This window comes from Aptenodytes patagonicus, chromosome 3 (assembly GCF_965638725.1).
Source record: "Aptenodytes patagonicus chromosome 3, bAptPat1.pri.cur, whole genome shotgun sequence".
In the NCBI taxonomy this organism is placed as follows: Eukaryota; Metazoa; Chordata; class Aves; order Sphenisciformes; family Spheniscidae; genus Aptenodytes; species Aptenodytes patagonicus.
In genome coordinates, this window is record NC_134951.1 from 80,678,205 (window position 1) to 80,694,475 (window position 16,271).

At 41.5% G+C, this 16,271-nt stretch overlaps 1 long non-coding RNA gene across 1 annotated transcript in view; it reads right to left on the reverse strand.

Moving 5' to 3' along the window:
- The window catches only part of LOC143159049 (uncharacterized), a 34,637-nt gene that overhangs the window by 2,844 nt on the left and 15,522 nt on the right, over window positions 1–16,271 (reverse strand). The window contains exon 4 of the long non-coding RNA XR_012995095.1: window positions 841–944. This is a non-coding gene — a long non-coding RNA (uncharacterized LOC143159049). The remainder of the gene's footprint in view (window positions 1–840; window positions 945–16,271) is intronic.

The following is a 16,271-nucleotide window of genomic DNA, read 5'->3' on the forward strand; positions in this document are numbered from 1 at the left end:
GTCAGAACCACTGAGGATACTGGGGGAAAGTTTGGAGTTTCCCCATAGATATCCTTATTTTCCTTCCACCTCTCAGATCCATACCAAGGATAACACAACGCTGCTGTCCTTTGAAAAGCCACTAGTTTATGAATCATTTTTAATTACCACTGTGTAGGACCAAAAGTCATCTGTAAGGATGGGCAACCCATTGCCAAAGGCAATAATGAGAGACAGCTTTTTTTCTGAGCAGTTTACAACCAAATGGCAGTGAAAATGAAGTGGTATTGCACATTGTCTTTCACGGCAGGGTGGATGGAGACATGGATAGATGAAATAGCTTGAGTACAGTCACACAGGAAGTATAAGACGAAACTGGAAAATTAAGCCAACGTTGAAGTCCCTGGTGGTGCCTTAGCCTCTAGCCCTTGCCTCATCTGTTAGACTGACCTTTTCTGAACCAAAGAAAATCTTCAATTTTTCTGATGCTGAGGCAAAAAGTATAAAAACCAGGGTAGGCACAGAGTGATTCTGCCTCTAGAATCCCCTCCCGGTTTCAGGCATAGCTGTGCCAAAAGATGAACTGCAACCTAGGATTCAAATTCCAGTCTCTCCCTATCTCAGGAGTATGAAAGTTAGTCCAGAATAGACTTCATCTGACTAAGATGACCCAGTCTGGGTGACTGGAGCTCTGAGGGGGAGCAACGTACTCAGTTCTGCCCATGCTCTGTCCCACCCTCCATATGCACCTGGGAAATTACATCAAATAGTGGCCCAGTGAGTCTCTCCCTCTCCCCCGCACTGGCACTTGCCATGCCATTAGTAATGAATGCACTGGAAATGCTGCTTGCCACATGATACCTTTTCCCATCTTTTCCTTGTGCTTCAGTTTTCCCACTTCTTCGGAGCACAGAAGAGTCCTCAGAGTGATGGTGACATATATGAAATTATATGAACTTTGTAATCTATAACAAGGAGAGATATATATACACACACATATATATGTTCTTAATATCAAAGTATTTTTATTTCTTCTACTTCATATTTCATTTGCACCGTACAGATTTCTAAATCTGTTCTCAGATATTTTTTGACTAGGTCTCTGAATGTCCCCTTAAATTCAAATGTCATTGTATTTGTCCAGGCCTACTTGCAGAACCAGCCAGCTGAGAAATGGAGCATGAATTCGTTAACAAATCATACGCACCAGAACTGACCTTACAACCTGCATGAATCAAAAAGAAAGACTTAGCTTGGGTGACTTCTTTGAAAAAACAGAGGCTAACCAGCACAGTCAAAGAGGGCAAATTCACAAAGAACAAAATGTTATTATCAATCTTGTAACATCAAATCAAAAACAATGGAAAGAAAAAATACAGAAATAAGGCTCTGAGACTATTCCAGTAAATGCGACAGTTGCTTACTAGCTTTTAAAAAAAAATGCACAGGTAGCCTTTATCAGTGTGGAACTGGAGAGTCACATAATGACAGCCTAAGCACTTTCACTCCAGGGAAGAAAGTGTTTCACAGCATAAAAGAAATTGCTGTAGTGACCCAGGGGAGCTGCCAATGCTTCTTGGATGAGGACAATTAACCAAAACAATATTATTAATTTTGCCATGGGTTTTAAATGATCTAGAAAGCAGAATACACACTTTACCTTAACAGACTCAACTTAGGCTCTGCAGCAGAAGGGAATTTCAGTAAAACCCTGCAGCATCCAGGGCTGCAAATAAGAAACCAACACACCTGCAGGAATAGATATGCACAGATCTTAACAGCACAATTGAACTTCTTTTAGCTGGGTTCAGAAGGGAACAGCCTAGCGCAGGCCAGCGCTGCGATGCACCCTGGTTGGCACCTCTGTCACCACTAGAATTGCGGACAGCTGGCCACAGCAGTAATCACCTGCACACAGTGCCTTTCCTCCCTGGAAGGGTCTCCTGACATACACATCTGCATCAAAACAGGCATTGCCCTAAGTAAATATTAGCTCTGCACCACAGATAAAGAAGTAGAGGTCCATGGCTTATCCCTGGTTAGACAGCAAGCCACTGGTACAACTAGTCTCCAACAACAGTCCCTGCTGAATCTTGATTCCCACGCAGCTGCGCTTACAACGATTTCAGAAATTAGCAGGTTTGTGAGCCCCTCAGCCTCAGAAGTGGTGAAGCAGGAGAACAACCCATGGCTGCCTGCAGTGAAAAGGCCCATAACATTCAGGCTGGTGCCTGTGCCATAGAGGCTGAGGCATACACGCATCTTAGCTGGTTTTAGGCAAATACTTGTGCCAGGGAATTGCTGCCTACCACTGCCATGCGCCAACGGAAGATGAGGTTGTGATGGATGCACACACCCCACATGAGGACGTGCCAGCCAGCCAGCACACTGCAGAGCTACAGCAGCAAAACACCATTTGCAGAGAACCTTGTTTCTTTGTCAGAAGCATTTCTTCTTTTCTCCTTTTTAACTAGATGACAGAGACCAATTAAAGTAATGAGCCTCACAAAGTATTTCCCTTGGCTAGCAGCAGCCTTTATTAATGTTTGCAGAAGTGCAGTATTTGGGCCATAAGCTTTCTGGTTAAATGTTAACACTTGACAAGATGCTTCAACACCCTGTGAAGTTCTCCATCTCTTAAACTGGTGCCTTTGTCAGGTATAATGACCCCTCTCCCGTTTCCCGTGGCTGATTATATCTCAGCGCCCCTGTAGATGTGAGCACCCAAGCAGCACAGCTGTTACTGCCCAAGGCCCAGCTTCTCCTAGAAGAGCCACAGAGGTATGAATCCTAGTCAGGCAATTTCTCTTCTATGAACAGAGCCTAGTTTTGCAATTGTCTCATTTAATGTTTTTGTTTGTGGAGTGGGGTTTTTTGGTGGGGGACACTTAAGCTAAAATATATAAACCCTTCAAGTTAGATCTCCCTCAACCTGCTACATCAGTTTTGGAAAGAAAGCCACAGGTTTAATTTTTTGAGATAGCTTGTTTTCATAACTGTTGTAATAAATGATTATGAAGAAAATTTCTCTGTTGAACTTGACAAGCTTCTGCTTACAAAAAAAAAAAAATAAAGGTAACTATTGGCTTTGGCTTGGATTCTTCCAGCTTGTTTTAATTACCACTTTTATTATATTCTTGTAAAATGCCAGACTTTCAAATGTGTTGTAAATGCAAACAGTGAAAAGAAATTAAATGTGGAGATAGCGCCAAAAAAACCCAAAGAGAGTTTATTAACTTATTCAGTTCTTGTTTCAGTGCTTCATCAAGCAGGTGCCATGTCACGATGGATGCAGGCCCTGGAATTTGGATCCAGATCTGAATCTGCTCGCCTTCCAAATCAGGGCCTTTCCAGACCTGTGGCTGCCCTCCAAGTCTGTCGCTGAAGCTAAAACTAAGGTACTCTTCCACATTCTAGGCAATTTTCATAATTTGTAGGCAATTTTTTCAAATTTTGGTGCCCAGTGTTAAACCCTGGGGGTGATAAATGAGCATCATTGAGGTTGGAGGACTGCAACAGACTAGCTACCTCAGGCTCCAATTGTAGACTTGTGCTATAACTTTCCTGTATGACTTGGGCCTCTACTTCATTATTACAATGTATTCTGGTCAGCATCACTGCCAGTGAAAACTGCCTGGACATCTTAGTGGGAAGTTAGTAAAACAAGGATCCAAGGCTCCCCCTCTACAACCAGCTCTTGTTCGAGGACCACACGAGAACCAGGATGGACAAAGGAGCAGACATACAAGTGGAGCACTGCATTTAGGTAGAAGGAAAGGACAGATAAGCACAGTCCTACACCGTGTGCAAGAAAACCAAGCTAAAGAGAAAAGAGGCAGGAGCTCAGCATACCCTCAAATATGGGCACACCTGCAAACTTCCAAAACGGCTAAGATCAGACTGAAGGTGGTATAAGCCAGGACTTTTGCTCTTTTGATGAGGCTTGTAGCTTCTGCTATATTTCAACAGCAAAGTGACTAGAATCAACATACTTCTCCAGAGCAGGAACTTCCAACTCTTTGGAAGAAAACAGTTGACTGAAATCAGGTTTCAGACTCCAAGGATGCAAAAGCAATGTGAACAAGGCTACATCACTTTAGCAAATTCAAATACTGTATCAATCACTCCAGCTTTTCATCTTACCTTAAGGTGCATAAATATTCCTCTATTAATCGTCATCATTCCCTCCTTGTTTCACTACTCCTCAGTTTTAGACAGAAACTGCTAAGCACTTTGAGAGATTGCTGCTTGTAAAATATTACACTGGAATGGTCCCCAGTCCTCCTCCACCTTGCAAAAGAAGGGACTTAGGACTTATACAGAAAGTGCTCAGCTCTTGACCAAATAGATCCATGGGAAGTCAATAATAACATCCAAAACAGAGAACTGGAGTCCTAGCAAGCCAGACAACCTTCACATCTGAAAATGATATGTCAATTTCACAGTGAAACCTTGCATTTATATATCACTTCATCTCCAAACACACCAGACCATATGAAATTATTTAACTTCACAGTATCTGTACCAGGTCATCTTGGCATTATTATCCCTGTTTTAAAGATGAAGATGTCTACCAAGATCCTGGACCTGTAAGGAGTTGCCCAGATGACACTACCCTGACACCAATGGCAAGAGTGTATGTCACTTGGCAGGATGATGCCCTAACTGATCATACCAAAGACACAGAGGGCAGTGCCCAGAATACAAATTTTAACTCCAGAAAGCAGCTCCGTTCAAGAAAGCAATTAAACATGTCCTTAAACTTGAGCATGTGCTTTTCTGTTCCAGGAACAGAATACAAGGCTCCTGGTTACCAGTCTTTTGCTCAAAGCATTATTCTTGTCATTAAGAAAAATGTTGTTAAAAACTTGAAGGAAATAGTTCTTTCAGATCAATGTAGAAGGAAATCTCATCTTGGATTCTGCTGTTGCTGTTGAAGTCAGTGAGAGTTTTGCCATTAATTTCAGTATGATAAGGATTAAGCTTTTAATGCACACACTAACTTTTCATTGACTAAGGTAAAAGAATTAGGCTATTGTTTGCTTTGCACTCACCTGAGATTTTTTGCAAAACAATACCTTTCATTTTACTTCAGTGTCTGTCAGGTGTTCTGAACAGTTTGTGCTTTTCCATCTTAAAGCTAAATATAATGCCAATTACAAAAAACCTCTCCAAAGACATTTGCCAGGTTTGAGACTCCTTTTAACAGACGTGTTAACAGTTGCAAGTTGCTCACAACACTCCGAAACCAGCTATAGCCAATGATTGCTTTTAGTGAAGAAAATAAAATGACCACAATTATATTAAATTACATTCTCTTGTACTTGGAACTTGAAATTGGAGCTGTGCTGAAAGGAACAGATAGTGCAGAGATGCTAATGTAATATACACTAATACTTGAAATTAAAAGCCACAAATTACACCAGTCATCTTTACTTACACAAGTAACTATTGGTCACTTAATCATTTGTTAATGATCATACCAAGGCAAGACAGCAACATGGTAAACACTATATTATTGCCGTAGGCCTGTCCAAATCCCAATTTAGGTAAACTAACGATACCCCACCAAGTTAAATTCCCCCTGTGTTTTGATCTGATGTGCTGTTCTTTTCACTTCAGCTTATGTGCTGTTATGGCATGCTGCTAAGCATTATTAAATACTTCGAGATGCTGTCCTCACATCGTCATAGCAGGTGAGGTCCTCCCTAGTGTGAAATAACACCACACTGCTGCTGTCTAGGGAGCTACACTGAGTAGCTTCAGGCTGAAAATTTGACCCACTGGGTTTAGATATACAAAAGATTTAATTGGTACAATGTAATAGCAAGGAGAGTAAATAAATGACAAAAAATCCAAACCATGTTCTCATAGTAACTGTTGCTCAACTTCACTACAAAGCAGATGCATTTCTGGTGTATTTAGGAAGGTAAGTATTAAGATCCTGATTGTAATTCCAGTGTTTGGGGTTGAATTGCTAGTCATACTAGAAATCACAACTTCAGTAGTAATTTGCTGGAGAAATCTTTTTCAAACAAAAATGATATACATCATATATATTTGAGCTGTTGTCCTCAGAGCTTACTAGCACATGAACTCCCTGAAGGATGGAGCGATTTTGAAGCAAGCTTACACAAGACCCCACAACTCTGCAGGGCACAGAGCACTCTCCGCATGACCCAAGGGGATGCTAAAGGCACTGATCACCCTGCAGGTGTATTCTGGATTAAAGCATAATGAAACAGTTTACAAGAGTCTTTATTTCAAGTAAATCACTGTCCCACAATCCAGTCTAAACCTTTCCACAACCTGTGTATCTCTACACACACACACACACACACACACACACACACTTGTATGCACCTGTCAGCAAATTAAGCCATAGACCTACAGCGTTCATCCTTCTGTACTGCAGAAGTCATTACATGACCATTATATATGATACAAGGCCTGCCTTTTCTGATTATATTCCCTCCCTGCTTAACTTAGCTCTTTCAAAGGTTAATTTATTCAAAAATATACATTTCCTAGCACATTCCTATATGGGAAAAAACCCCACAACTTTGTTAGAAACAGTTACGTTTGAAACCGTGGTAGGAGAGACCAGACAGCAACAAGCAAAACCCATCAATTTCTGAATAAAATGCAATAAAGTCTGCATATAAAGAGGGGATTCTCCACTGTTTTCTCATACAGTTGCCTAATATCCTGCCCTGCCTAATTCTCCTTCTATGCTCCCGCTACTGTCAATGGGGACGAAGAGGCAACAGAGCAGAAAATCCACCTCACTTACTTCAGAAATTTGTGCCAGGGAGAACGGATCAACTGATTTTTAAAGGTGCTTGGCTCTCTCTACTGGTCACAGAGGGAGCTGAGATAATTTACGTGGACTGGACAGTCAACTTTTACTAAGTTTGTAAGGGAAGAGCTCATCCCTGAAAGATTTACTGAAAGGGTCGCTGTTTAAATGAGCTTGGGTTTCTTCAAAAAGGTGGTAGACAGATATACTACATGCAACTGCACCCAGTCAGTACCATCCCTCAGCTCTGCTTTCTCGCTTTGTGCCTTTGCTTGGGAAGGGAAAAACAGTAAGATTTCTTGGTCAGGATCACGTTTCAGTGTCTCAGCCATGAGGCTAGGTCCTTCAGAAGATTAGAAGGTTAAAAAGAGTTTGCCATTGTTTCCTGAGGAAAGGATGCACAAAGGAGCAAATCTCTCCTCAGTACATGTTCACACCTTAAAATAAGACTTGTTGGAAGGCTTTGCCTGCATAATAGATAGACTGTGCTATCAAAGGTGAAAATTGCATTCCTGGTTCCCTTTCAACACTTTTTTTTGAGGGGGGCGAGAGAGGGAGCCTTCAGAATACATTGGTTGTGAAACTCCAAGCAAGTTATTTTCTCATTATTCTATTTGCTTTATAGCTCACTGGTTTGTGATATACACACCTAGCCACTGCTTGGAAAGACCAAATATTATGTGAGGTCACCCTCTCAAGGAAGCAATGGCTTGTATAACCCTGTTTTCTCTGATTTCCTGCAGAATCCCTCAAATCCCCCTCTTCAAAGGTATCATTTGCTATTGATCTCTGCTGCAGCAGAAAGCATATCCTAACACACACACTCAAAGAAAAGCTGAAAATTAGAGAAGGCTGGAAAACAAGAACCCGCTTTTGCAAAACAGAATGAGATTTTGCCATTTGAACTTCTTCTGTACCCAGTAAAAGAAAGAGAGGAGAAATTATCGCACCAGCCAATGTTTAAAACCTGCATCTGAGATGCACAAGAGCCAACCTGAAGTCTCTAGCTGGCCTGCCCACAGCAGCTTTCTGAACCTGTCTTTGGCATGCTGGCTGGAAGCTTTGACTCCCACACTGTGGATTCAACCACTCCCAATGCCTCCCATTACAGCTTTTCCACTTCATATAAAAAATTAACTACTTCTTGGCCCAGAAACAGAATCACACAACACTTGGATTTGGTCTTTGATCTCCCACATCACAGATAAGAGGCTGAATCACCTGGCTGTGGTCAGTGAAGACACCAGAAGAGATTAAGAGAAAGGCTGACTACAGACCGCTGGATGAAGACACTATTTGACATTAGGAAGATGCAGGTAGAAAACTGTCTTCTGGTTTAGGATTTTAATGCCAGTTTATTATATTTCAGAACCTAAACAGTGGAGTCCTGGTAATGTTGGAGTGAGTCCATATCTCTAAGCATCCAGGACCCCACTGAAAAATGTCCTGTTTTGCTGAATCAGTATTTTTCAATGAGCGTTGAAGTGAACATGATGACAAAATTTTGTGAGCCACCATAGTGCAGTTTTGAGTAGCCTCCTCTGGCAAATTGTGTATTTATATATAAGTTGCCTAGAGCAGTGCAGTACCAGTTCAATAGAACTGGTTCAATACCAATGACAGCAGTCCCAGGATTTACATATAAGTCACCCTCCCTTGTCCAGTCAAATGGTTTGAGGGACCCCAGACATTGGGAGAGGAGCTATGCAGTTTATCCAGATGTCCCAAGATAAGGGGAGAAGAGAAACAATTTTTATCTGCTGCTGCAATCTGTTTTTCAAGGAATTTCTTGAGCTGAGGTGGGCTGAAGCCAGGCAAGGGCAGGCAAGAATACCCATAGTAACTTCAAATCCTGACAAAGTGCCTTGGGGAACTTTTGTACCTTGATGAGCAGCATGCGTTTTAGAAGGCTTTGCGTCTGTTGTTTGTCTTGTTCAAGATCCCTTTGGATTCTGGTGGCTGTGGTTTTATTAAAAACTACCCCTATTGTTGTGAGGGCTCCTGAGCTGATGGCCTCGGGTTGAATGCATGCCTTTACAAGTGGCTTGAAATCACTCACTGTCACACAGACTCTTCTGTTTCATTTTCTGCTTACTGAGCACAGAGTGGAGATGGATGCTTCCACTGGGTCTGTCACCTGCAAAGCCTTGGAGGGAGTGCCCAGAAATAAACATGGTGATTTTTCTTTCTGCCCTACTGGTCCTAGTGGAAGTTAGCTTTTTCCTAATCCTCCTAGAATATTCTGTGGTTAAAGGAAAGAGATCATCTCACCTACTTTTTGCCCATTAAGCCCACATGCATACTTTCTGCCAACCCCCGGTATGGAGACAGCTCTTTCACTTAAAGGTAGCCAGAGGCACATTGTGCCATTTCCCAGGTGACACCAGCATTTCCTCCCTGCTGTGCTTCCAGAAGAGTTCAGATCCATCCCCCTGACAATGGGAACAGAGACTCACTCAGTGTTATCTTTGCATTAGCCTTCCCAGTTCCTCAATTCGTTATCTCATATTTTTCTTTACTTGATATTTTTTCCTTTGAATTTGTGTGATGCCTCCTCCCCATGACATCCTATCAGCGAATGACCCTGGAGGTGTACAGCTCTCAGAGCACATACCCATCAGGTGCCTCTATGAAACCAAGAAAAGCCAAACAACTTCTCTAGTAGATTTTCATCAGATGGTGTTAAGGTCAAAACTAACAGAGAAGGGCAATTTTTATTTTCCCTGGGTATGTAGAGCTAAAGATTTGGAGCTCTATAAAGAAAAGAAAAGTGAGAGAACCCTTCATAGACCCCAAAGATGGAAAGAAATGGGAGAACAGAGATGAATCCTCTGAGAAATCCTGAGTGAATAACCTGTTGCTCTGGATAAGGCTAGGTCAGAGAAGAGCCACTCTTTATGCTGATGTGCTCCTTACCAAGAGGTACACCAGAGTCCTTGGTACCGAATCTGTGGTACCAGGAGTGCTGCTACCTCTGTTTTGTGCCCTCAGTGCAGAGTAGTGAACTACGAAGTCTTTTTGATTTCCTTAAGCATAAAGTGCAGCCGGAAAGGGCAAGTTTCTCCCAGGGTTAGAACTGCCTTTTTCCATGTATTCCAGTCCACAGAAATTTTAAATGTTCCCTCCATAACACTTCCTCTTTCTGAATAATTTTTGTTAATTTCTTGCTTTACAAAAATTGCATGGATCATGAGATCAGAACTCCAGGATAAGTCAAATTCTTCCAAACTGTCTGACCAAAAAAACCCCTTCACTTCTGACCTTAACAAAAAAGAAGGTAGTTTACTTTCTAATTTGTTGTTCTTTTTCTTCTTCTATATACCATCTCCTTGTTGGCAGTCACTACTGATTGTGAGGCAGGGTTTGTTGGTTTAGGGTTTTCTTTTTGGTAATGTATAATTTTTTATTAAGATGAAAACAAAGAAGTACTTTCACATTAATCATCAGGTAGCTTCCCAGTCTCTTGCCATCTGAGTCGGAATTTAGAAGCAAAAACCTTAAAATCTTATGTCCACTCATGTGAACTCCAGGGTCCCCTAGATATTTTAGCACTGTTTCTCAAGCTGGTCTTAGTCACCGTAACTGCCTAATTGATCACCTTTGACAGCTAAGGTTTTGACCTTTTTTCATAAAACAAAGAGTTCATCTTCCAGTTTACCAAGCAAAAAAGACATCAAATTTAAGTAAGAAATTAAGCAATTGGATAATATCTCACTTTTTTTTGGGGGGTAAAGGAAAAATTATCTCAAAACTAGTCTCAAAGAACATCAGGGACAAGTGGAAATGCTCATATTTTTGGATTTAAGAAAGCATCTTTGCTGAAGTTCTGGAAACCTTGAGAGAAGAGCAGTGATTGGTATGCAGATGGAGGAATGAGAATCATAGAATCATAGAATCACACATAGAATCACAGAATCTTTTAGATTGGAAAAGACCTTTAAGATCATCAGATCCAACCGTTAACCTAACACTGCCAAGTCCACCACTAAACCATGTCCCTAAGCACCACATCTACATGTCTTTTAAATACCTCCAGGGATGGGGACTCCACCACTTCCCTGGGCAGCCTGTTCCAAGGCTTGACAACCCTTTTGGTGAAGAAATTTTTCCTAATACCCAATCTAAACCTCCCCTGGCGCAACTTGAGGCCATTTCCTCTTGTCTTATCGCTTGTTACTTCGGAGAAGAGACCGACCCCCACCTCACTACAACCTCCTTTCAGGTAGTTGTAGAGAGCGATGAGGTCTCCCCTCAGCCTCCTTTTCTCCAGGCTAAACAACCCCAGTTCCCTCAGCCGCTCCTCATAAGACTTGTTCTCCAGACCCCTCACCAGCTTTGTTGCCCTTCTCTGGACACGCTCTAACACCTCGACGTCCTTCTTGTAGTGAGGGGCCCAAAACTGAACACAGTATTCAAGGTGCGGACTCACTAGTGCCAAGTACAGGGGGACAATCACTTCCCTACTCCTGCTGGCCACAGAATGCAGAAGCCCAAAATTACGTTTGCTGCAACTACAAAGTGGGAAAAAGATAGGAGAAAAGCTATTGCAGGAGATGCCTTTTAGGGCACTTTATACATAGAGCAAGAGAATAGTCAAGATGAAATGGTGACCATTTAGAAATCAAACTCATCATAAAGGTACTTTAAACAGTTTCAATATTTTGGCTTCTATGCAGTCACCCTGTCCCATCTGCTTGTTTCAGTGACAAAAAAAAGGAGCTCCTGCTTCAGTTCATACTGTAGCTCTACTGCAGCCGTGGAAGAGCAACTAGAGTCTAGCCTGTTTCATGCATCATTGACAAAGTTGTCAGCTGAGTCCCCAGCTGCAGATTCTTTATTGGTGGTGATAATGTGGGAAGCAGAAGGGAACACAGCTTGATTTGCAGGGCCCAGGCTGAATTCCCATTTAGAAAAATAATCCCTTTACTCATAAACTGAGCAAATCTGATAATGAGTCATCAATAGAAAACAAACGGGGAACCCCCGCAATCGTCCATAAGGGAGTCCATCTGACTCCACAGAATCTGCAGTAAGGAGTAAAGAGATGAAGGGAGGATTCAGTGGGATCAAATTCAGTGGGATTGTACAGCAGGTATGTACTTTCTATATGTAAAATATTTCAGAAAACTGTGGAAAAATCATCAATTATTAGTGTGCAGTTAGTATGAGAAAAACAAACAGTGGACACAGCTGAGATGTAATCTTGCCTTGCTACTCACCTCAAAAGGTCAGTAGTCAAGGATGGTGACCGCCTTCAAAGTGAGGAAGAGACATGGGAGCTTGACCACCTGATCTATGCATGGGGAATTTTTAAATGGGGAAAAAAGGATGAGTTCATCTGCAGCAAAGAGCATACGTTTCCAAGAGTCTTGCAGAGAGAAAATCTGAACAACAAAGAAGTTTATTTAGCTACAAATACAACTACAAAAATGTTGAATTTTGAACATTTTGAGTTGAAAAAGAGCTCTGCCAGCATCCATGGCTTAGATGCTCAAAGTCACCACTGAACAGGAAGCCTTAGAAAGTAGGGACAGAGCAGAAGGGATCAATTAGGGGATCAGTTCCCATTACAGAGCCAAAAGCTGGAAACCAGGAGTTCTACCTACAGGCTAGTCTCTTGGGTCTAACTCTCCATAAGGCTCGGTAGGGGTCAAGGGTTTTGCTGTGGGAAGAGGAGTCAAGCCCCAGGTAACAACCATATTTTCTAGTGCAAAATGGCATGTGCAGCCATAATCAAAAAAGGTGAGATTTTAATTCAGTTTTCCTTTGTTTTTCAGCTTAAGGATGGCAGTTTCAAATCCATAGTGCCGTTTTACTCCATCCAACTTTTCTACCTGGAATAGAAAGTGCTACTGCACTGTTGAGTTGTTTTGTTTAGCTGCTTCTCAGGTTGCATCCCAATGCAGTTAGCAGCCCTCCATCCTCAATCTGCTGTTGCAATGTTTGACATGACAACTGCTCTGTGGAGACCTGACAACTTCAATAGCAGAGAAAAAGTCAAAAACCTAGCTATAGTTACTTTCCAGATAAATATGATCTATTCAGTTGTTGTGCTTTGCTGGCTAACATTTGAATGGGCAGAACTCTGTGCAGCAGAGAATTTCCATCATGAAGCTCTGTCCCATACTGTACTTTGTGGTTATACTCCCTACAGAATTAATTAATTAAAGCAGGAGAGGTGCAGGTTAAAGCCTATTTTGTCCTACTCCACTAAGATGTCATACATGTGGACCTTTTCCCTCCTACATCCCAGGGCACGCAAATCAGGCTGAATGATGACCTCATGCTCCTCAGCACTAGGCAGAAGTCCCAGTTAACATTCCTAGGGCTATATACTGGACACTGTTCTCAGGGGTCTGTAGTCATTATGGACAAATCGTTGCTCGCTGTATAAAATACTATAAATCCCGTATAATGACTTACAATGTCTAAGAAACAGGATTAAGGAGCACACACTCTAAAGCTGCAGTCCTGAGTGACTTCTGGTGTATCTACACTAGTGATTTAGTTTGGAGCAAGGTGCACTTTTGACGTGAAACTCCAGACCACCCCCCACTTAGTATGTTTTGCTTCACGTCGCAGAGCTGTCCTGACTCTGAATCCCCTGCAGAGGAAACTAAATCAGGAGACGTGCTCCAGGAACTCTCAAATGTGCTCCAGCTGCTGATCAGCATTCAGTTCACGGGACCAGACTAGAGCTACTGCAAAATGATCCTCCCCCCTTGCCACACCTCTGAAAACGTGTGTTGTACAGAGGTCACAGCACCAACCGTTCATCTTTCTGAACCTGCTTCTGTTGGGTCACAATACTTGGTAATACAGACACAATCGTTGTGCTCCCCACTGAGCCCACGGGCATATCTGGAAAGTAAGCTTAAGGAGGACTGTAGCATGTCTTGAGGATAGCTGAGGATAGCTGTCATCAAGGATGGGTGTCATATGTGTCACCTCCTACTAGCAAGTAGGCAACAACCCTCTTCCCACAAGGTTTTAGATAACAGACAGAGTGGTAACAAAGCCCTTTGTCTTTACTACTGTTCTTACCAAGGATGCTGGTAGAGACCGCAAACACGCCTTCATTTGCAGTATAAACATGCCAAAAGCATTTACACAGACAATTTGCTCCTTATGCCTGCTCCAAGTTTTTTCCAGCCTTCCATAAGCCAATACAGGGGGGAATTCCTCTCTGCTTTAGAGTGACTTGCTTACTGCAAGGCTAGGTCCACGTCAGAGTTTCGTGTTTTAAACTGGATGTTTGGGGAAATGGACTATATGCTCGTAACTTTCTGTGTTTTGGGCAAGTCACACAAATTTTATGCATCCTTTTTTCAGCTCTTTAAATTAAAGGTAATCATTCTTCTAAACCTCTGTAAAGGAGCCAAAAGATACTATAGCAATGTTTAAGTGTACCAGTATCCCAAAGGTTTGCAATTTCCCAATGAAAAAGTTAGCTCAACAGATTTTGGATCTTCCTAGTTCTGTCCAAAAACTGCTTCAAGAAAATTATCTGGTAACAATAAATCCATATTTTCAGTCCTGAAAACTTTGTCCTGGCTGGAAGACAAAAGTACAAAATTGTGCCAAAGTGAAAAATATTTCAGGCTCTTAAATAAAAGAACCTTTTCAGTTTTCCCATGAACTTTATGGAGAAGTACTTTTTCCTATTTAATCCCAGTCAGTTTGCCCATTTCTCAGTCAGCACAGACACACACAAGATCCATTCACATCTGTGCAGGATCTTTCTACCTACTGTGTTTAATTTTTCTGGCCAAAGCCATCATTTAAATAAATAAATAAAAACCTTTCTTCCTTCATCCGTGTTCCAAGCTACAACGGTTTTCATTAAAAACAACAAAGGTTTTTCTGAGAAGGTTGCACCTTTAAACCTAGAAATTAATTACTGATAGGCACTCCTGCTGTCAAGCCACCCTGCATTTCCCTAGCTGAAGCCCAAATAACACAAAACCCATTCAGAGGCCATTATAAAGCCATATTTTGAACTCCTCATTGGTATATATTGTTTATCTTTTTCAGCTTTATAATTTTGAATGTTTCTCTAAGTCACCTTGAAATCTTTCCTTTTGCAGAGAAAAATCCATCAGCATTTGCTTTTCCTCTCTTCATTTCCCCTGAACAAAAATTCCTCATTTATCTCAAACTGCTTTTTCCAGTCAGTCGTACAAAAAGTCACTCAAAAAGGTATAGTGCAGATGTTCCACAACAAGCTCTTTGTTAAAAGATTTTTTACTTCCTTCTCTGATTCTGAACCTTCCCAGAGCTATTTTGAGGACTGGGTTTTTGTTGCTGTTGTAGGGATATTTTTTTTTAATTGTACCATAAATTTTTAAGTAGGTTCTTGAATGAACTCATTGGAGAGTTCTCCCGGTGACTGGCCTTAAGCATTTGTCATTCATTACATTTTCACTGCCATAATCTGCTCAAAAGCTTCTGAGTTAGTTAAAACTTAACTTAAGGCTCCTTTCACACATGGCTGTCTCTAAACAAATTATGCTTTTTGAATTTCAAGGTGTTCCCTCCCTACAGCCATGCAAATTGTTTCTAATACTGTAACTGCAATTGGTACTTAGGAAGATACTCCATAATTACTGGATGTGTACTGTGGATCTCCATTTGTAGACAGTGATCAAATGACACTGTCAGCCAGTAAAAATCTGACTCATACTTGGAAACTTTCAAAAATTTCTGTTGGGAGTTTTGATAATTTCCATTCTCTCTCTTCTCTCAGAGGGGCAATTTGTGTACCACAAACATAGTCATCACAGCTCACCGGAGCTGGAAGTCTCAGCAGAAGCAGGACCCTCTTGCACCTGTATTTTTCTTGTTTGATTCTTATAGGGGAAGCACATGAACATACATATGTATGCATGTGCGCACATGCATACACGCCCTATAATAGCTACCACTTCAAAAAATAACATTTATATACTAAGTGCAACAGCCTACTACTTATAGGGCAGAGAATTGTTGTGTTATTTCTAACATCACTGCATACATCACTGTGTGGCAAGGATGGGGAGATGAAGACTTCTTAATGACCACCACCATATATGCATGTACAAAACAAACTGGATATAATTATAAATGGTTATGTACAAATAAGAAGACTATTTTGAGCTTAGGTCATTCAATTTCAGGAGTTTGAAATCAAGTTAGTAACACTTTACAGGTAAGAAACAGACAAGACTTAACAGATATTACAAAGTGTTGCTGGCATCTCATTTAGGAGCATGAAGCTACTCTTTCCTGTAGTTTCCCATAGAAGAGGCTGGATAGATCCTTAAAATGGATAACAGCAATGCAGACTGGAGCTGTGTCAGGGCAGCTTGGTTTCTGTGCTCAGACATTTCACCTCTCTAAGGGTCTCTCTAAACTGTCACAATGTGCCTGTGGAGAGAGTGGTGCCCATCACTAGGAACTGGAGGGAGAGCTTTGCCTCTTTGCACACTGCTCAACAATCACATACAACCAAGCC